The 24,104-nt window shown below is 30.4% G+C and overlaps 1 long non-coding RNA gene across 2 annotated transcripts in view; it reads right to left on the bottom strand.

The window, feature by feature from the left end:
* LOC108903719 overlaps positions 1-24,104 on the bottom strand; it is a 162,482-nt gene that overhangs the window by 97,154 nt on the left and 41,224 nt on the right. For both annotated transcript variants that reach the window (XR_002762965.1, XR_001964212.2), the window contains exon 2: positions 14,437-14,471. This is a non-coding gene — a long non-coding RNA (uncharacterized LOC108903719). The remainder of the gene's footprint in view (positions 1-14,436; positions 14,472-24,104) is intronic.

Genomic DNA, 24,104 nt, shown 5'->3' with positions numbered 1-24,104 from the left:
GAACAAATTTCAATTCCTCTATCCAAAGAACCCCAAACCCTAAAATTTTGTGTAGATATTTGCATTTATTAAGAAATAAATGGAAATAAACTAAAATAATATTTTACATTTAACACCCTGTATCTCTTTAACTATCAACTTTTGGACTAAGGTAAGTTCGGCTAAATCGCAATATTTTTTCTTCGTGAATCTACCCATGAATTTTGGCCCATTACCTCGGGACCACCCTGTATAGCCAAAATCTTCAAAAGTACGTTATATGTCACCGTTAGCCAGAACTTGCAGATATTAAAATGACAACGCAATGCATTCTTCCCGAAAACGACTGAAGTTAATTAGTTCCGAAAACGGTAGTATACAGGGTGTAAATAAATAAGTGCAAACAAATTTAGAAGGCGATTCCCTGTGGAAAAGTATGGTGGGTCTTTCATATCAAAAAATCTCATTTGAACATCCCCTGTGAAGATACAACCACTTAATGAGGGTGCCAAAAAAGTAGTTTTTAATTTTTTTTTCTAAAATACCAAAAAAAGTTACAGAAATGAACATTTTCAGCCATCGAAAAAGCACTCAGTAAACAGTTTGTTGATTTTCCCTCACGGCTGTAAGGGGTAGAAAAAGCCATCCCTAAGACTTATTTGAAAAAATTTTTGATATAGCCTGATTTTTTTCCAATTGTAATTTTTTCGTAAAATTAACAATTTCTGAGCAAAAAATGTATTCAGTTCGATAAAATGTCTACCCTATGCCAATCGATAATGTAATTTATTTGTAAATAATTTTTTTGCTCAGAAATCGTTATTTATGTGAAAAAATTGCAATAAACCTTTCTTGTTTAGAATGAATCAGGCTATCTGAATGGAATATTTAAATGGTAAGGTAGTAATACGAAAAAAATTTAGGTACGTATGAAACAAGTTTTAGGGGTGGCTTTTTTTTACCCCTTACAAACGTAGGAGAAAATCAACAAATTTTTTTACTAAATTTCATTTCTGTCACTTTTTTTGGTATTTCAGAAAAAAATTAAAAACTGCTTTTTTGGCACCCTCTTTAAGCGGTTGTATTTTCACAAGGGATGTTCAAATTAGATTTTTATATTTGAAAGACTGACCTTATTTTTCCACGGGGAATCACCCCTTGAGTTTTTCGTATTTATTTATTTACACCCTGTATTTTCAGTAATCCCCACACAAATGTAGGGTAAACAGTATTTGTTTATTTATATCGCCTGGTGGTGTAAGGATTTTTTTCTATTTAGCGTCTGCTTTATATTTTCAACTATTCAACTTAAGGCAGAAAAGGTCGTTAAACATTGCTCTAACAAGACCAAGAGTTTTAGGAAAGCAATTTTCAATTGTTAATGTGTCGGAAACAGTTGAAGATATAAAAAGTGAAAAAATTCCTACGATATCTTTCCAAATTTACCAGAATGTGAAGATATAGTACAGTGTCCTCAATTGCGAACGACAAACTTGAAATGGAGATAAAACTCTCCATAATAAAAAACAAGTATGTATCTACAAACTTAAGTCGATAAATGCTTGGTTTTTGAAACACGGGTTCTAAAATTTTAGAAAAATCACCATTCAAATATCTGCTGTAGATAGATGAAACTTGACCTAATAATTTATTTAATTAAAAGTAAAAATCCATTGTATTGGTTTACAAATGTCAATCAGTGTCGGAGATACTGTAAGATAATGTAAGATAAAAAAGGTCATAATTCTAACGCCACTGATATTTTGCTGACTAAATAAGTGAATTTAATTCATAACCTTGTCTATAAAAGAAAATGTTTTATTTTATCTTCCATTTAATCGAAAAATTAACAGTTTTTGGGTTTTCTTCTTTTATTTAAAATAGGGTTGTTATACATAGTAAGTTTAAAACATCTTTAAAGTTATTAGTTTCATAAAAAAAGGAAAACGTACCTATATGAGTTTTTATTCGAAATAGGTACATTTTAAGTACAGTGTAATAATCAAAAGTTAAAAATACACCTGGCCATATTTCTTGTGTTCAGATATTTAAAAATTCATATCTTAAAAATTAGAATTACAAAAATTATTAAAAATCAAAATATTTTACTGATTAGTATTTAGTCCTTTTTCACATGATTGCACATATTGACTGTCATTATTAGAGAAGGTCTAATCAAAATATCTGAATATTTAAAAAGGTCAAAGTCAAAATACTAAATCGGCGTATTATCTAAACAAGAGTGAATGCGTCATTATTATTTAATCAACAAATGAGTAATATCGCGGTGAAGAAAAATAATAATACTTACTAGATATAGGAAAATATTTATTGCAGATATTCACAAAATACAGACTAAAAAACAGATTTGACGTAGCAGAATACCTAAGTGTAAAATTTTACACTCACGTAAATAAAATTAACATCTAAAGTGGACATCCAGAACTAGTAATCTTTAATGCTATTTTTACAAACAAACTAAAAGTGATGCTTGTGGTACCATAAAATAAAATTAATTAAGGCTATTTTCACAAACAAACTAAAAGTGATGTTTGATGAATATCATAACATAAAATCTTATTTATATATTACGTTATTTTTATGGGCAATTTTACTAAAGCTTGCATGAATTAAAATTTTGGTAAATTATCCAAATGCAACTAGTAGAAAAAAGTAACTTTATTTCATTAGTAGAATAATGAAAAATAATAAACCTATAACAAATCAAATTTAAATAATTTATTTAATATCATTAACATTTACATTTATCTATAGTAATAGACATTTCGTTTTTTGTTTTATCACATAATGTTTCTGCCGCAGAAATATATTTTAAAATTGAGAAACTTACTCCAGTGAATACAAAGAAATCTAAAAAATCAGTGTGGAATTTTGTTTCGTAAGAGATCACTTGTTAGAATCAATCATTTGATTGAAGGAAATTGCTTATATTTTAAAAGATTGGGTGAGCAATGTACGAAAAAAAAGGAGCAACCATTTTATAGAGAGAGTGGAATACTTCTCATGGAAAAATATAATGGAAATTTCGGGATTATGGTAGATCTATTCCATGAATTTTAAAAAATATTATACCAAACGGTTAAAAAAAAATGTTTATATTATACCCTATGAGTTGGCTTTTCAATTGTCTATGTAAACAGAACTGAANACGCATTCTGACATTCACTGTTATAATTTTCAAACTGAACACAAACAACTATGTAGTAAAAAAATGCAAAATTATATACAGCAAGGTAATTTGACAGAAAGTAAGCAGAAATACATTCGATTACCAGTCAAGCAAAAGTAAGTTGTAGCTTAAGAGGAATTGAAAAATTAAAAAAACAGTAAATGCGTATATATCGCATATTCAAGTAAGTTCAATTTTAAGACAATACAAAATACAATACAATACAAAAGTACCAAAAATAACAACACATATAAATCACAAAACTAACGAGGAGCAACAGTTCTTTTGCGCTCGAATTTTGTATCAAAATTACACAAAACCTATGACGGCATATGAAAAAAATTAAAATCCCCACAATATGTTCATGCTCACCTGAAACATATCTGACATTTCCTGAATACAAATAATATTTGAACGATCTGAAATCACAATTAATTTGAGAATTCTGAAATACAAATGAAGTATTCTGAAATAAATTTACTACGATAATATTAATGTAAAAAGTGAAAAGGTTATAGCATAAACGACATTCATAAATAACCCATCTAGACAAGGCGGCTTCGTATGAAAAAATTAGTGCATTCGATTTTTTTGCATAATCACCTCCGTGAGATGTCTCTGAATGAGGATCAAAATGTTACCGGCCGGTAACCTGGTCACAATTTTTTTAAACTAATTTTTTTTAAACAAATTGCAAAAATAACTTGTTTTGCTCCGGAAAAAGTTTATTTAGGTATTTTGGGGTATTCTAAACAAAATAGTTCCTATGCACTATGCCCCTAAAATCAACGGTTTCCGAGTTATAAACAATTTAAAGTACGAAAAAATGCAAAAACGGTCATTTTCAAGACTCAAAAACAATAACAAAAAATCAAGTTTTTGATGTTACTAAAATTTAAAAGTAATCTTTAAACATACCTTGACAAAATACGGAGGAGTTATTTGGTGTAATTACATTGCAATGCGTATTATTTTACCTATTAACAATATACATTTTGACTTGCGCGCCGCGCCGCTCGGGCACTCCACTGTGCGCCGACCCCGTCAGCGCCTCACTTTTTCATATATCTCGACATATATTTTAAAATAAATAAAAAATAAAGAGTAAAATGTCTTAAACTTATAAATATATTTATTTAAGGATAAAATTTTCACATTCGTCTGCATTACAACCACATAAAGTAACACAAGTAACATTATTTTTTCTACAACTACATGCTTTAGTTTTACATGTTTTCAAACATTTACATCAATCGATCAGGTATTATTAAACATAAATATGGGTAATACTGCACCATTTTCATCTAGTTTGTAACCGAAATTTTCGATATTCAACGTCTGGTATTTAGAGTAGGTATATTGAATTTTTCCAAATATACGTTTGCAATTATGCTCTTAATACGTGTAGTTTAAAGACATCAGAAGTACATGGAATATTTCCTAAGTTTATACCCATTCCACACGTTCGAGAAAAAATATTTAACCTATAGCGGCGCGGGAATTTCATTGCGATATTCGCAAATTCAAAATTAGATATTATTTAAGTAAAGTAGATATATTATTATTGTTATTATTATTATTGTTACTGTTTAGAAATTTATAATATCAATAAACAAAAAATAATTTTAATAAATAAAAATTCAGCATTGCTAAAATGTATCAAAAAGTGAGGTGATGAATATATACACGGGGTCGGCGCAGAGTGGAGTGCCCGAGCGGCGCGGCGCGCAAGTCAAAATGTATATTGTTAATAGGTAAAATAATACGCATTGCAATGTAATTACACCAAATAACTCCTCGGTATTTTGTCAAGGGATGTTTAAAGATTACTTTTAAACTTTAGTAACATCAAAAACTTGATTTTTTGTTATTGTTTTTGAGTCTTGAAAATGGCCGTTTTTGCATTTTTTCGTACATTAAATTGTTTATAACTCAGAAACCGTTGATTTTAGGAGCATAGTGCATAGGAACTATTTTGTTTAGAATACCCCGAAATACCTAATAAAACTTTTTCCGGAGCAAAACAAGTTATTTTTGCAATTTGTTTAAAAAAAATTAGTTTAAAAAAATTGTGACCAGGTTACCGGCCGGTAACATTTTGATCCTCATTCAGGGACATCTCACGGAGGTGATTATGCAAAAAAATCGAATCCACTAATTTTTTCATACGAAGCCGCCGATTTCACCTTGTCTAATCATGTTCGACATCCCTATTAGTTTTATTGCAGTTAAAATTATGTTCTGATTCATTATTTATGGCTTATCTTTCTGTTGAACGTGACCCGAGATATATTTCCTTTGACCCCAAAATATTAAATTGTGCCTTGAAATTTTTTTTTTTTCAAGCGACTAGAAACTTCCGAGTATTTTTTATTTTATATAATACTCATAATTTTTTTCAAACAACCCAAAAAAAGATATCTGGCAGAATTAATACCACTATATTTTCACAAAGTTAAAACGTAGGACGGTTAATATGTAAATTCCCAGTGTCGATATCACTCCGTTGTACTGATAAAAAGGCGTGGCAAATCAATTTCTGAATATGCGATCAATCATGTCTATTTATATTTGGAAAGCTTTAATTTAATGATCGCACATAACTTATTTGTATTATTTCCGCCTTGCAACAGATAACGGCTAGACGATAGCACTAAAGGAACCTTCATACAAGATACTAGAGCTGGATCTACTGCGCTAGTATTAATGTCTCCTGTCTTGGTCACTCTCTTCTCGATTTGCGCATCTCGAATACAAGACGAGTTGTATTCTACATAAACTTAACAATACTTCAGTGACAACCAACTGACTGGAATAATAAAGCAGAATATAAAAAAGGGGACAAAGCCTTGTAAGATATTATACACGAGCTGGATATTGGATTCCAAACTGGTCTGCAATTTCACTTAAGGTCGTTCAACTCATAGTAGTCGCCCGCTCACCCTCCTCGTGCGCGTTCGAATCATGTGAACGCTCCTTAATGGCTAAGAATTTAATATATTTTTCTTGAAGACAAAAATTAAATTAAATTAAATATTTATCCTTGAACAATGTCTTTTGATGATGGTGATGACTTAATTTTGCAAAATACTGTTTTAATAATTGCTTTTGATGAAGTAGCCTTGAAATTTTGAATAATAATTTAGTTAATATATGAAACAAAAAAATTCCTAACTGTTCTGAAACATGGAAAATTAACTTAAACGTACTTAGTCTTATTACAAATTCGCGTGGACATGGTACCAATTTCATGCTACGACTATGATAAAATTAATGTCGTATAGTTTTATAGTTCAAATAAAGTTTACGACATCTAATTTGTATTTAATTAGGTACGTACAACAGTTGATAAGGAAAGAAATAAAAATAAGCGAAATATTGTTTTTCTTATTAAGTATTGTTTACTTGTGACTGTTTTTTTAACACACCAAGGATATATTTATCTAGCTAACGGTAACTATGGTTATTAAAGTAATAAGCAGATATACAAAAAAAAACGAATTTACTATGTGTCATATTAACTTATAAAAGCAATTATTGTATTTGAGCCTAAATTTATTAAATATACCGGGTGTCCCGAAATTAATGACATAAAACTTGGTCACAAATTCTTGAGACAAATTTAGGGGACCTGTATTTTTTATTAAAAAGAGACTATTAGTGGCGGACTTAAAGGGACTGTAACTCCGAAAGAGGGGGCCACATTGCAAAAATAAAAAATACGGGTCCCTAAATTTGGCTTAAGAATTTGTGAGCAAATTTTGTTGCATTAATTTCGGGACACCCCGTATTTTTAAAGCAATTATAATAATATTTCTACCCCTCATTCTAAGCACGAGAGTTAGCCCAGAAGTCGGAGACTTGTGCGGGAGAGGAGGCGGCATATTATTACTATTAAGCAGGCCCAGGAACGACTTATGTTGGTAGGCCCTAACCACCATTCAGTGCAGAAAAGAGGGAAACCTGGAAAACCTCATTAATTAGGGGGGGTGGTCAAATGCCAACCGGTGTCTCTCACATTGACCCAAGTCAACATTCTTCCACCCTACCATACCTGCACAGAGGGTGCCAATCCTCCTTACAAGCATAGCTAATCTACGGTCTACCGGCCGCGGGAATCGAACCCGGGCAGAATTAGCACACATCGATTTAAGTACTGACGCCTTAAAGCGTGCGGCTACCGACCGACAATTGTTTAGTATCATTTGAATTAATGACTACAATTTTAACAACTTTATCAATAGGTACATGTAGTGCAATTTTCTTTTAGTATACCATGTCTCATAGCACATATGAGCTGGTACCGTTACCGTTTTTGACCGTTAGCTTGAATCCGCCATTTTGAATTTTGCAAATCTGATGTCGGATTCGTAATCAGCGACCCCGAAAACCCCTGTGTACCCAATTTGGTCGAATTTGGTTCAATTTCAAAAATTTTGTCCGCCATATTAGATCCGCCATCCTGAATTTTGAAATTCTGACTTCAGATTCATAATCAGCAACCCCAAAAACCTAAGTAACCTTGACCTTGTTGATAGGCCATCTACAAAACAGTGAATCTTAAAGGTTTAAAGTGATGTATGCTCGATACATAAGATCGCGAGTATTCATGTATCACTCATAGCTGCAAAACCAAAGCTGAACTCGTATTGGAACTTTCTCAGTAACACGTTCTAATGATAACAATAACTTAGCACAACATTTTTAACGAATTACGAGTTTGCCAAAATGGGCGATTTTTGGAGTTACTCTGCAAAATTTTTTGTCGCGCTATTTCTTAGAATTGCATGATAACCGTGGATCCTAAAAATTTCGACCGAAAGATCTAAAACCTGGAATCTTAGAGCTTCAAAATGCCTTTTTTTAATTCCCGATACGACCATTTTTTACCTAAAATGAAAATCGATAAACTCACTTTCGTATGTTTACAAAAACACGAATAGCTCTGCAGCAATTGAATATATTGACTTGAAACTCTGCATAGATATCAAGAACAGTACTACCAACCTCCAAAAAAATTAAATTTAAAGTCGTAATTAACTACAAACTATTATAAACCCATTATGCATAGCAATTTATCATAAATAAAGTTTATGTAAATTGCACATTTATTTTTTACTATCACGACATACGTTCGTAAAACTTATAAATAATTCAACGCATGTCAAGAAAAAATAAATAAATATAATACCAAGTATCCACACAACGAAAATGACAGGGAATGCAGAATTTCAACAAGGCTGACACTATTACATAACAAAAACCTGTCGCGAAATGTTCAACTAGGTTTAAATTTATGTATATCAGCAAATATTTTGAAAATCGAACAGCCTAAAGCAAAATTGGCTAACGCAGCAGTTTGAAATGGATTTTTATTGGCAAATATGCATGACCTCGTATGCAACACCACCAATTGACATAGACAGTTCCATATTACCAAACAACTAATAAAGCAAAGAACAAAATTATACACTGTTGATATATTTTCAATAATAAATCACAGTAAAGCATACAAAAATAGAGCCAGACACATTGTTAAATGCCTTGTGAATATGCAGCGGACTGGATTGTGATTTATGATTTATTCATACTATGGATGGGAGTTCAATGAAAAAAATGGTTTCTAAAATTTCCAAATACATGCAGATAAATGTAGAGGGTATGTCAACTAACAATCTCAAGTGCGTTATCTTGTGTTTATTTTAAAAGATTTGCAAACACTATGAAAACTAAAACATATTTTAAATACGTACCTCAATTTCTTGGGCAACGACTTTCTGATAGCATTACAAATTTTTTCCTTTTATTCAATAAAAAACTGGTTATCACAGAATATCTAATGCTACTAGATGATGAAATTGTCAGATTCTAAATAATTCTATGTGACTAGAATAATTGTATTTAATTGATACAGTCCTGGATGAAAACGTTAGAACTCTACATTTAGAGCTGAAATGTCTATAATGTCCATGAGTTTTCGACCAACCATAACTATTGTCATCATCAATCACGCAGCCGTTAATACTGTTGATACCAAGATATAGCTTTATGTCATCAACAAACAATAGTATATTGCAAAAAATGTGACCATCAAGGTCATTAATAAATAAACGAAAAAATGGTGGTCGTAAATTTGAACCTTGTGATGCTCCTGATGTTGCATACAGTTCATTCATAGACTAATGGCATGGCTATAAATTATTATTACTATTAATAAACATAAAATTGTCTTGGTGTTAAATGAGACTCGAAAAAAGTTTTAAGAGGAACAGTAAATCCAAGCCACAATAGCTTATTCAGTAAAATATTGTGATCAATGTAGCCAAAGGCTACACAATAATTCACTACTCAATATATCACTCTGCAACCAAGTTTATGTGATTCCAATAATATCCTGCTCAGCCTCAGTAATATTATAAAGAATATACACACTAATACGGGAAAAAATTAAGGAAACAAAAATATTTAATACATTTTTTAATGATATTTGAAAGGTTGTATTTCCAGTAAAAATCTCTAATTTCTAGATTTTTTGACATTTTTTTTTGAGGAAATAAAAAAATACATGGAGAAAAATTTTAATTTTTTTTTTTGGACTGTCCACGGATTCAGGAAATTTTCTTCGAATATCTTAAAACCATTTACCCAATTTTGTTGTAATTTGGCAGTGTTATTTGTAGTGTTAAGAAGCTAATTTAACCCTAACTTGATTTCGTATCTTGATTAATTTTTGTAGAAAAAAAAAATAAAATCCACTTAATCGCATATCCCTAGACCACACAAACCACCACATGGGGAAAAGTTTCGTTAGGGAATTATAATTTTTTTATAATTTTTTATTAATAATATGTAACATCTAAATAACATAAAGTACAAATAACACTGCCAAATTACAACAAAATTGGGTAAAAAATATTTAAGATATTTACGAAATAACAATTTTTTATAAAAGTTTAACACCCTGTATATTGAAAACGAAGCATCTGCGGACCAATGTTTATATGAATTTTTTGTCTTAAAATCACTCAAATAATCGTCTGTTAAATTTATTGTATATACTTAATTAACACCCTGTATATATAGAACTTCACTTATATTACCGATACCAGATGGCTGCGCCAATGGACGCCCTCAACATAGACCTCAATTTGCTGCTGGATCTTACATAATAACACCGAAGCCGTGCACACTTCAGTACTTTCTTTTTATATCATCGAGTAGCGACCTTGTCTTTCATTTCTGCCGTTTCCAAGGTTGTTTAGACGAAATGCTCACGACGGGTTAGTAGGTCAACTGATTTACCCGTACAGAGGCCGCGGTGACTGACGAATTACTTAATAAAAATACATCTCGTCACGTTACCGTATGCGGTTAGTTTTGAAATTGTCATATGATCCGAGAAATACTAAATGAACCCTTTTTATATACGAATTTTTGCTTCTGCTAACTGAAATACAGAAGCATATGGAATAATCAGTACAAAAAGATTTTTATAGGTATTTAATTAATTTAAATTATGTCATTCTAAAAAGTTTATACAGTGCATCCCACTTTTAATGTATAAATTCAATAAAACTTGAAGAGTAAGTTTAATTTTTTTAAATGCCAACCCCAATTTTTCTTCTCAGATTCTTTTCTGACATTATGGAATAAGTTGTGACATGAGTGACAATTTTTTTAAATGGCAACCCCAACTTTTCTGTTCAGATTCTGAGAGGGTAATTTTTTGAGTATAAAATAAAAAATGATAGGGCCACATAAGAAATCGTTTTCATAAATTCCATTTTTTGTGTAATTTTTTTCTGATGTTTGCATGTTTGTTTTTTTTAGTTCTTATCCTTTCGTTAGTAGTCTTCTTACTTTAAACTGTTCAAAGTGGTTTTTAAAAATGGCAAAGTTATCTGAACAAGAAAAAATTAAAATACTCTGCATGACTGGGTTTGGTAACAGAACGCGCACTCAAACAGAAACAGCTTAGTTATTTAATGCAATCCATCCTAATCGTCCTCCCATTTCTCAGACGGTAGTCAGTAGAATTGAACCAAAATTTAGAGAATTTGGTCATGTTAGAGACTTGCCTGGTCGAAGAGAAGAAAATAACCAACTCGTAGTTTTACTTCCCGTGAAAGAAAATCCACATATTTCCATGTCACTAATTGCTGCTAATTTACACTTGTTGAAATCTGCTGTTCATAGTTCCAATACTTCAAAGGTACAAATATCATTCATACAAAGTTATTAAAGTACAAAAATTTTCTGAAGACGATTTCGATAGATGAAACGAATTTTGTGAACACATGCAAAATTTGTGTACCTAGTCGAAATATTAGTTCAGTGAAGAACATTATTGTTTCCGATGAAGCTACATTTTTCTCTACATGTAGGTATTGTTAACATGCAAAATTGTCGGTACTAGACAATAGATAACCCGCACTGGATGATGGAAGCTCATAGTCAATACCCAAAGAAATTAATTGTGTGATGTGGAATAGAAAGAGTAATAGGCCTATATTTTTATAGGGAGTTTTTAAATGGACAAAGATATCTTCTCCAATTTGAATTGATTCCCGCATTAGTGATTTTATTTAACGAAGAGCTTGTTTTCCAACAAGATGGTGCTCTGCCGCAGTATGCTGCCCCTTTGCGTGCATTTCTAAATGAAACGTTTTCCAATCGATGGGAGGAATCGATAGGAAAAAGAGGAGCTATGGAATGGCCTGCACGGTCGCCAGACCTAACCCCGTCAGGTTATTTTTTGTGGGGTTACTTAAAATCAAGTTTATGCTGACAGACCAGATAATGTGGAAGCGTTAAAAGAGAAGATCCGAAGTGAACCCCCGAAATGGCTGAAAACGGGCAAATAGAGTTTATCGATCACCTTTGATATTGTCAAGCAGAGAATAGAGTATATTTTGAACATTTAATTTAAAGGATGTTAATTGTTTGAATTAAAAGTTATTTATTTATCGTTCTCAATAAATTTCTTATGTAACCAAATCATTTTTTAGTGTTCTTTACTCAAAAAATTACCCTTTTTCAGAATCTGAAGAGAAAAGTTTGGGTTGTCATTTAAAAAAATCACTGACGTCACAACTTCATCAACGTCAGAAATGATCCGAAAACCATTTTAAAACATGGAATTTAATTAAAATCTTTCGACGTGTCTCGGCGATTTTGTGAAAAATATATTCTATAAGTTTTATTGAATTTATACATAAGTTTTATATCTATTAATGTTGATATTCATTAATCCCATGTTTAAAAAGAAGATATCTCAAAACGCAAGTAATTAAAATTAAAAAATAAGTCAATTAATTTATTATGACTAAATTTCTCGTTGGCCTTTGTCCAAAGTGATGTTATAGCTATTATGGACTAGAACATGGGAGATAAATATATTTTTTGAAGGTTTGCAACATTTAATAATTTAAATATCTCGCGTTTGTATTTTTGTCATTAGTAGCTTGTATTTATTTTAGATAGCTATTAGTGGCTAGCTTGTTTATGAAGTCATTTTTTATAATATCTAGATACTTACTGGTATCAAAGAGTATATCACACAAGGGCTGAAATACTTATTTTAAAACTCAAAGAACTCATGTTTGAAAAATGAGCATTTTAACTTTCTCATGCCTATACTTCCTCTTTACTTCCTTTCTAATGATTTTTTTTTTGTATTTTCTTGTCTTAATGATAGGCTATTAGTATTTTATAAACTTAAGTTGTAAGTGATTGTTTTTGCACTAAATTGTATTTTTTTCAGATTTATTTTGACTTACTATAATATATATACTAATACTATTATCGAATTATCGTATTATCGTATTATAGTAGTACTATTATCGAAAGAGTTTCTTTGTTATTTTTGAAGTGTTACTTAGCACATCCTTTTTAAAAAAAGCAGTGTAGGTGTATTTTGTTTGTGGTGTATTGTATCTTTTTAATATTATTTGTTTTTTGCTGCACGATAATGCACCATCTCATCAATCGACAATTGTGACTAAAAATGGCATTTTAACTGTCAAGCACTCCCCGTATTCGCCTGATTTTGCACCGTGCGACTTTTATCTTTACGGAAAAATACATTTACAGACGAAAGGAAAGCGTTTTGTGGACGAGAAGCCATCCAAAAAGCTTGTACCGACATCCTGAGGAACATCCCGGCAGAAAATCTAAAACACCCACTCGAGTTGAATAAGGTAAATGGGTTTTGCAAAAAAAACTTTTTGTTCTTATTTTTAAAAGATCCTCTTTACTTTGCAACGCAGCTTGTAGAAACCAGGTAACAAGACTTAAATTTTTAATTTTTTAAGTTAAGATACTAGGCTTGGTCCAACTTTGTAAATCTTGAATAAAACATCTATTTGAAGTCTTATAGGTGTCACTGGTATCAGTTAATTTTTTAAATATTCTTAAAACATGTTTTTGCTTATTGACCATTCAGATTATTAAAATATTTTGACAATAATTTACGCTAAGAGGGCCAGCAAATAAATACTACATATTTTTTAAAGGTCTAGATCAAAATTTAATAAGACGAATACAATATAATAATACGTAAGTACAGGGGTCTTCGCGGTAAGTGGCCTATTAAACGTTTCAAAGGAACCAAAGACAATGTGACTGAAATTTTGTTTGGGGGGTTATGAGATATGTTCTCTTCAATGAAAATAATGCCATCAACGTAATACTTCCGGTTATACCCGAAATAGCTGTCAACTTCTTTATTTTAAATGGAACACCTTATATATTATTGCATTATCGACAATATAAATTAAAAATAAGTTAAAAATATTAAAGCTTCCCTGTACCTAAATATAACCGTTTTCGAGATAATCGACATTTTATAAAAATTTTGACAGACGCAAGTGTTTCAAAAATTCGTTATATCTTTCTTCGTTCTGGGAGCTTTCTCTTGCTTTTCGGAATACACAAAGAACATAAGATGCACTACCTTTCACCATCAAAATTACCCGAAGAAAATTTTATTAAGTGTTCCATTTTAAAGGAGGGAAGCTTTAATATTTTTCAATTATTTTGAATTTATCTTGTCTATAATGCAATAATTGTGTTGCATTTAAATTAACGAGGTTGACAGCTACTTCCGGAATAACCAGAAGTGCTACGTAGATAGCATTATTTTCATTGAAGAGAACATATCTAATAACCCCCGCAAACAAAATTTCAGAGTCATATTGTCTTTGGTTCCCCTGAAACATTTAATAAGCCACTTATGTGAAGAACCCTGTAGATATTTGAAATCTTACCTTATAAAAACTGCTAAATCCTAAACGGTATAACCCTGAAAAAATAACGATCATTAAAAATGGCGAAGGAGCCAGTAACAAATTAATAAATAGGTAGTTTTAAAAATAAGTCATTGTCATGTACGTTTCTTCATTTCGATTTAATTGGCCAAAAAGTTGAGGAACACAAAACTGGTTTTAATTTATTGGCCAATTTTGGAGAACATTATTAATTTCAATATTTACTCGTGTAAATAATATGAAAAATGTTGAAACTAATATAAAAAAAATCTTCTGGAAGTATGTAGAAAAAATGAAACATTTATCTATATGATTTAACTTATACGGAAGTAATCTATTTGTATAAAAAAAAGGAATTTATAATAGAAAATTGGTAAAGCATGGATATACTCTGGGAACAAAATATACAGCAATTGTGCTACACTAAAACTACTAAAATTATACAACCTACACTACTACCTGGTTCATCCTGGTAAAATCCCTTGTTTATTAAACTTATTAAGTAAAAAAATCTCTTTGTTTCAGTGAATTACTAAATTAAAACATACTGTATTTTGATAAACTAGTATAGCATTCTGTTGATAAGAAATAATTACAAAGGCCCACAAAAAAGAAAGTAACATAAATGAATTAGTTCCAAACTTAGCAAAACCTACCGAGTCAAGTCTTATAAGAATAATAAACATGTATACCTAAACTACAAATTCCAAACCTAGCATAACCTAATGAATCGCAAAATAAACAAGCAAAATGGCATATAACGTAAACACTACAGTTAACATAACTTGATGCAACGAAGCGTAAGCTAATAAACAGGAATATATCATGAGCTCTAAACCTAATTTAAGGAAAAAACGGCAAACAGAAATCTAGGTATTCCGATACCTTAAAGGCATGTTAATTGGGTCAAAATAAAATATTTAAAAATAAGATGACAAAGAAAATAATAACTTTTTGTTTGTTTAAACAACTATTTTCTTTTACGATGTTGATTATTTAGAACACTAAAAGTAAAAATAATATGAGAGTATTGGCATAAAAGTTTAAGACAAGAATAACGTGTTTGTTAGTTTAAATTAATATTTTCTAGTTTCTTAAAAGAAGTTGATTACATATTTAAAACTCCAAAATTCAAAAAACATGTATGTACAAAATTTTAATGAAAAGATGATTATTTATAATAAATACTAAGTCTAAACCTTTATTACCTAACATTAAAGTAAAGGCTGATAAAAGATATAATTGCAAATTACCTTAGCGCAAAAACTTAAGTTATTTTTTTTTAAAAGGAGTAAGAAAAAATTTTCTAATAAAAATGTTTAGAAATAAATATTTTTTGTCTTATTTAATATTACTTTCACATTAAAAAAAAAATATTCATTACATCACTAGTACCTATAGTCTTACCGATCTCAATTGATGACCAAAGAACTAGGCAGTATGTACCAGGTTCGGTCACTACGCAGCAACTCAGCATTGGAATATTTGAAAAACTTGTTCCCATATTTATTTACCCATACCCTTATACAGGCCTGGTTGCCCAGTTGAAGAACGTGCGGGCGGGCAAACGCCGCACACACAGCCGCACTAGGCGACCGGCCATAAATTTCAATTGTTGACAAATTGCCTAGCAGTGCAGTGCAGCAATGCGGAATTTGTTGTGATGAGTAATTTTAATTTATTATAGGCACCTTCTATTAATCATTCATATTACAATTGCGAAAGGGAGAAAAAGAGGGACATGTCGTTTACTAATAATATTACATGATATTTTGGAGACCCTTTGAAACGGAACAAAATGAAATACCGCCACACAATATTGAATTAGTAGAACCGGTTGTTGATGACAGATTTAGAATTTAAAAATAAAGGTTTAGATGTTCAATGTCAGCGTCCCATTTTAAATATTTACGATTGTTTAAAAAAGGTAGAAAATTAAAAATCAGATAATGAAATTATAAATAGAATTCACATATTAACTAATGCTTCAGTGTCCACAATTTTTCGTGTTCTTAAACAAGGTGTTATAGATCATTGGGTAAAGAGGAAATGAAAACAAAAATTTAAATATATCGATGACATGACGAAAGACGTAATTCGGCGAACAGTTTATAATTTATGTAAAGAAAATTGACATAAATAATTAAAATATGTTGTTGGCCCAATGAACATATAATAGAAATTGGCGGAAAACTTTTTTAGGGACACCTATGAAACTCATTAAATTTTATTGCTAGGCGTTTTTATACATCATCAACTGACTTCGGAAAGACTATAACATTCTAGCATTGTAACATCTGTCTCTATTTTAACTATTTAAAAAAACTTGTCGAAAGTCACAAATCTGTTATGGTTTGTGGCTTACCATTATCACGTCATCGAAAAAATGCCATTTCTGAGTAAGTTAAATATAAAAATTCACTGATACTATCAAAATTAATTTAAACAACCCATCATTAAAGAGAAATATGTATATGATAAACGGTTTTCTGTTATATTTAGTTATTAAAAAAACACACGCCGATCGTGAAGTCTATGTGAGTGTATAACGGTACTCGTAAATCACACATTGCTCCTAAATATAACTTTCACTAAATTTAATATAAATAAGTTATCCATTATTTTCTGGCCTTAAAATTAAGTCAACGTGCCTGAATATATGGGTATTACCCAGAATATGTCCGGTAAGCTACTAATTTACCAGTGATCTGTAATTGATAGGCGTATATATAGGTACAATTTATTGATTATTTGAAAACGTATTCCGGTGATACTGATATTTGGAAGTTTTGTTATCTGTCGTATACTCGATCGCATAAGATATAAATAGTTTACGGTAAACGTATAACACAATAAATAAAATGGGAAATGATATACATTCCGATATTTGTTGAGATAGAATTCCAAGAAGACCCCTGCGTCGTTTTCTAGGAAGTAACCGCATTCGACACCCGAGGTAGAAAGACATTGGGCGCCTCTGCCGCGCTAAATTGTTACAGTAGTTCTGATAAAACTTTATTGGCTTATTATTTCCTTCCAATTCAATATCAACAAAGGAATCGCACGGAATGTACATAATTTTTATAAATAATAGGTATGATAAGATGATGGATTTAAAGAAATTTTGTTATTTAACATTTTACTACAGATATTTTAAATTAAAATATTGATACAATTGGGATTTCTTTAACAAAAACAATCAAAATAATATCTTTTTGCAATGTAATTATTGTAAATACAATATAATAAGATCCACTTCTTATTTGTGGAAGGGCGAAATGGGCGGTGATTATTAGACGCCTTCATTATAGCCATCTTTCTCTATTGCACGGATTTCTATGACTTTCTTTATCGCTCTCACGTAACGGCCGATGAACCATGGGGACTTTCCGACCCTGTATATCTGCATTGAAGGAGTTCACAAGTCACATTACACCAGAGTTATCTGACATTACAGCAGGATGATGCACGGGCAAAAAACAAATAGTCAATGGTTATTTTGACTATAAGATCATCGGTCTATGAGGAGTCGGGAATATGATGGGTAATTTCGCGACTTTTTGCTTGAGTAGGAATTAGTTTTCACTGGAATCGAAATAGAATTTTGTGTTTTTGGGTACACTCAGAAAATTATTATCTAATATCAAACTAACCTGTAATTTCCGATATGATTCGTTTAAATTTGAATTAATAAATTGATTATTATCTATGTACGATAATATAAAACTTTTTATAATGTTGCATTTAAATTATTATAAGTTTGAAAGGAAATATTAAATAAACTATTATTGCTACAACTGCACCGGAATAAATGAGAACATGTATATTTTAATATTAATATGTCTACATCAGTTACAAGCAAACTTTTAAACTGGTTAAGAGGAAACGAACCTATTTAACTTTAAAAANTTTATAATGTTGCATTTAAATTATTATAAGTTTGAAAGGAAATATTAAATAAACTATTATTGCTACAACTGCACCGGAACAAATGAGAACATGTATATTTTAATATTAATATGTTTACATCAGTTACAAGCAAACTTTTAAACTGGTTAAGAGGAAACGAACCTATTTAACTTTAATAACTCCGAGAAGACTAAAAAAATTGCGAGTAGGTAATATATTTAAAATATTGAAGTATTGTCAAATGTATGTACTATAATAACAAATAATATAACATTTACATAAAAGCTAGGCTGTTCAAGATTTTAAACTTATTACAAGTTATCATTAAAACTATATATGCTAGACAATATTCAATCCTAGGATGACTAGCACAAATGGAAATGATTTAATGCAAACTAATGTTTCTCTCAGTGTAATGTAAGTATGTAACCTTATTAAGCTATTTATTTCAGTGTTTACTGACGGTACGGTGTATTCACTTTCATCGTCAGGTTTCTGTGTGATGTTATAGAGAAAAAATGTATACTAATGAAGAAATAATTTATATGGCTATTGCTTACTTGTTGTAAGAAGAAAACGGTGTGACTGGAAAACGAAGGTATCAGATAAATGACGAATGAGAAAATGTTTGCAAGATTGCTTCAACGTTTAAGAGATTATGTGAGCTTTGAACACCTGTAGGCTCGGTAGAACATGGACCTTATTAAGATAAATTAAAATACTATTATGTTATGTTTGGATAGCAATGAAGGAAATTTTCAGTATATCCTGTAAAAATCAGGAGAGTGAACCGATTATTTACTTATTTCAATTAATTTCATTTATCTTTACTATCATCAGTGTTTGAATTTTCTTTTGGATCAATTGTTACTGTTTCGTAGTTAATTTTTTTCAAAGAATATTTTTTTGTGTATGTGGGACATTAAGATTCCTCCTAAACTTTCCTGCATTTCTTTTAAATTCTAAGATTTGACAATAATGCATACCGCAGCTCCCAAGTGTGTATTCTTTCGTGGCTAATGTGCACAATTGTTTGAGATCACACCAACCTATCCAGCGGCGAGGTATGAAAATTACGGAAAGACATTAAAAAACTTAGTTTTCACCGAGTTTGAGGAAACAAACTTACGATACGTGTTTCTGAAGGTCAAATGTAGTATCCGTATAAACATGAAGCCCATACAAAGTAACACCGAGTATTTTTTAACTGCGGATATAATTGGCGATATAAGTGATATTTACAAAGATATTGTTTTTCTTTTTTAAATCCGCCCTTTCGTTTACACATTTACAAGATAATTATTATAAGATCACATATGTCAGAACACCAAGGAACTGCAACTTTGTAATTTTATATAGAAAAGATCTACCTAAATCATTTAGTTTCATACTTCACGTTTAATTTAACTCTAATGTATTTTTAAGTATTTTTCTTTAAAAATAGTAACAAAATAATCGGTGGTGTACGATATACATGTATTACTTCCTATGCCTACTTCACTGTAGTTTTTGTTTTAATTCCTGTTTGTAGTAAATTTAGTACCAAATTGCCAGGAATTTTTCATACGTAAACTTTATAACAAATAAGACAAAGTATATCAAAAGGTCACTAATTAAATTGTCTATAAGCAAATAGCCAAAATATAATTTAAATTTCTGAAAAACTGTCGCCAGTAAATATGTTTTAATTACAAGAAAACGACATTGGCAATGTTTCTAATCTACACTTGCGCTTCAATAACTATTTGTTTGCATTATTTTTTTTAATTGGAGCAGTTTACCATCAATACCATAGCGATAAAGTTATCTGCAAAATAATAACAATATTAATCAAACACATACTTTCAACCGAGCTTATGAATATTTATAAATATATAACTACTTAGATGCAGTACCTAATTAAAAATTCAGATCGACTTGATAATAAACTTAAAAAATGGGAGAGACAGTACTAAAAACTCTCATCGTTCTTCTTTTTTTTGTCTAAAAACGAAATTTATTTTCTTTATTAAGAGAAATATTTACTAGTACCTACTTCGTAATGATCTAAAAGTTATTATTGTTATTAGACAGGAAAGTTTATCATTAACACGTAAATATTTATCCCTGATTCGTTGTTAGTTCACACAATTGTCATTCAAAAAATATATTATTAAGGGCATTTCGATTAATATAAGTAAATAAATAACTGATAGATACGGGTCAATAATAAACCAGTCAGGCTACTCCATTATGGAGATATCAAAATTTGAGTAGAGAAGTCTTAGATAAAAATCGTATTAAGAAAATATTTCAAATGACAACATATACTTTGCATCTCATTAATTTATAACTCCATTCTGCAAAATTAAATAACTACTGTTTCATTACGTATGTAATATCTTGTGTACATTTGTGCTTTCACTAGAATTATCATGCATTAGTATTATCTTCCAATTTAAAGGATTAAAAAATCGGAGGTTAAATTGTTGACCATTTATTCTACACTTCTTAAGTCCCTCTAAAGTAGATAACTACCTAGCTGGGGAATACCAAAGTTAATAGCTATGTATTAGTAACTGTTTTCATATGAAACATCAAATATAATAATTGCACATCAAGGCTATAGACATGTATGTCTCTACCATTGTAAATTAATTTTTCACATGAAACTTGCAAAATAATGAATTTTTTATACTCGGCGTATAACGCGCACATAACATGAACACTGTAAGTAGTATTTCAGAAATTAAAACTAAAAATACTCTACAAATTCGTAGGGAAAGAAAGATCTTCAACTCTACAACGTGTAACTTTGAATGGCAGCCAAATTTATACTGAGGGTATCTTTCACCTTTAGAAACACATATCATAACCGTGAAAACCGAATTCTCTTTTTAATCATTATTTTTTTAGTCATTTTCATACGCCAACTGAACAAGCTAGTGTGGCCTCAAAAAACGTCGCGCGATTGTCGTGACGCATAAACACTTGGGACCCGCGGTATGCATTGTTGTCAAAGTTCATAATTTCAAGGGAAGGTTTATTAAAAACAAAATTTCCATACCACCCGTCGTGAAGTACTGCTCTTTGGCGAGTTACTTTTATTGAATGGGTGTTCATCAGGTGCCCTTTCGTCATCCATCAACGAAAATTTAATTACCAAGATCTTCTCCCAAGACGTTTAAAACTTCTAATTTTATGTTTCTCAGCTCCCATAATTTCTTATATATTAAACCAATCTTACAAACATTTTCTTATTCCGTAGGGAGAATCCATATAATATCTTGCAACAGTATTGTTTTCTCCGAACAAAAAGTAAGCTCTAACCATATCAACTCTTTCTTGAAAATGGAAACACAAACATACACTCTACCGTCACTAAAGACTGAAATAAATAACTTAGGTTTTACACTTATTCTACACAAAGACACTTCACAAGCACCATCATGTAAACCGATAAACTGAAAAGTAAAGTAAATGTAATAAAATGAAGCGGTGACAGTATATTCCGTAATTCTGCGCCTATTTATAGACCACCAAAAGTACACCGGAGGCTACGCTCCTCTACATACTCTAAATATTTTGTACACAAGGACCGAACAGTTCGATTAGCTGTGGCTTCACCACATTAGATTCATACGGCTCCGGAGGCTAGCCTCCACTGCCCTTCGTAAGCGTTCGGATCAGGATCGGATTCTACTTAAATTTAAATTGTGCAGGGTGTACCGTTGATCATAAGGTTCGGGTAAATAATAATAAATAGCGTTAAAATAAATAAAAAATTACCTTTTCAGCTGATGAAGTGCGGCGGAATAAGAAAAAAGAATAAAAACATATAGTATTTTGTTAAAATATTATAACTTTTTAATAGTACCTGTTTTAACTTTCGTAAATAGGTCCCTATCTACTTTATGTCGTGACGTATAGTTAAGCTATACTAGATGTCAATAACCAGTTGTTCTTAAGAACATGAAATAATTTATAAAAATATTTCATACCAATCAAATTAGTAGTAAGTATTTTTATTTTTTTATTATGTACTTTTTGAAAACAGCAGAAATAATTATTTTAAAACATAAATTAATTTTATTTACAATTAGTAACGTATCTACATACCAATATTAGATATTATTTTCTTTTAATTGAACACCCTGCATATTTTTGCGCAACTTGATGAATAATTTTGTTCTCTTCGAATGGTATAATGGTTCCCTATACCTATCTCTTCTGGTTTTAACTGTTTTTCGTGCAGTCAACAATAACAATAATTATGTAAAGTACTTAACATATTCCATTGAAATGAAGAAAATAGACAATAAGGTGTGTGTTAATTAGAGGTCACGACCTCCCGTTAAATTTCAGTTAGAATTTTAATTGCATACGAGCATATTAATTAGTTTTTAATCAGTAAAATTAAAGAACAACAACTACCTATTATTACACGCTCGTAAGTGAGTAACTAAATCTCATTGTCAAGAAAAGTAGGTTTTGCTTTTTTTTAATTTACAGTAACGTTTAGGACAAATGTTTTGTACATTTTTAAAGAAATTGTAAGTAAAAAGAAGTATATAATTTAATGAGAGAGTTTCCAGGAAACAAAGTTTATATTTCCTCAAGGTTGTGAAAAATGCATTTCACTTTAACAAAGAGAGAGAATGATTAAACAACTGTTGCAAATAAATAAATATAATCTACTACCGACTATTACGAAAGGCTACAACACAAAATCAACATTTTCTGTAAATAGAGATGATACGGACAGGTAAATTATTACTCAATAATAAACGTCACAGTTAAAAAAAATTTACCTATGTCTATTGAATAATAAATTAAGTGAATTTTATCATCACTTTAATTTAGTAAGTTATTACAGCGTGAAAATTAGCAGTTTAAAAATAGACGATATCTAAGATTATCCCATATTTAATGTATCTAGGCATTTTCTATTTATTCAGCAAGTTTTGTAAAAAATTATCGTTAGGTATGAAGTAAAATACAATTTACTCATAACTTCTATTTCGTGTGTGTTTCTGTAATGGCGCTGGTTCAAATACTCAAATAGCCAGCCCCTTGTCTTTTTCTGGTCATTTTTGCAATATAAATAAAATAATGGACGAATACTGCGAAAGTTGAATATACAAAAGAGAAATTTCTAAAAGATTACATATATGTACTATTAATCACTACCGATAATTCCACATTTTTGTGCAGTTTATTATTTATAGCTTCCCTTTTCCCCATATGGGGAAGGGGCACAATAATAATACTAGACATTCCTTACGTGAAAATATTCTGAGTCGCATAATAAAAAAGATACAGGGTGTCAAAGTGAAAAAAAAAAAATGGTTTCTTCTAAATAATTTCAAAAGATTTAGTTAGACATGTTTCAAATTTTCTAGCGAGAGATTTTTTCAGGGTGGGAAAAATAATCTAATAAACGTTTTTGGCTGTCGCGAGACGGGCGTCTGCAGGCAATGTTGTGCATTAAATATATTGTAATGTTATTTTTAGTCGTGTAATTTAATTTGTTTATATAATTTATGTTTATGTACCTTTGGATATCTAAAATTGTCAAATGGGAAAATCTACTTACCTTCAATTGCTTAAGAAAGTAGACACTAGTCTCAGTGAAATTTATATTTCTCTTTATCACGATAAATTATTCTTGAATAAAATTTTGGTTAATATGAATATCTATTAATTTAGAAATTAAAATTCTTCAAAACAAAATAAATTTGAAAGTAATATTTTTCTATAAAATGTAAAACAAAAAAAAT

The sequence above is a fragment of the Anoplophora glabripennis genome, unplaced genomic scaffold, assembly GCF_000390285.2.
Source record: "Anoplophora glabripennis isolate ALB-LARVAE unplaced genomic scaffold, Agla_2.0 scaffold63, whole genome shotgun sequence".
NCBI classification, from domain to species: domain Eukaryota; kingdom Metazoa; phylum Arthropoda; class Insecta; order Coleoptera; family Cerambycidae; genus Anoplophora; species Anoplophora glabripennis.
This window is presented reverse-complemented; position numbering and strand designations above follow the sequence as displayed.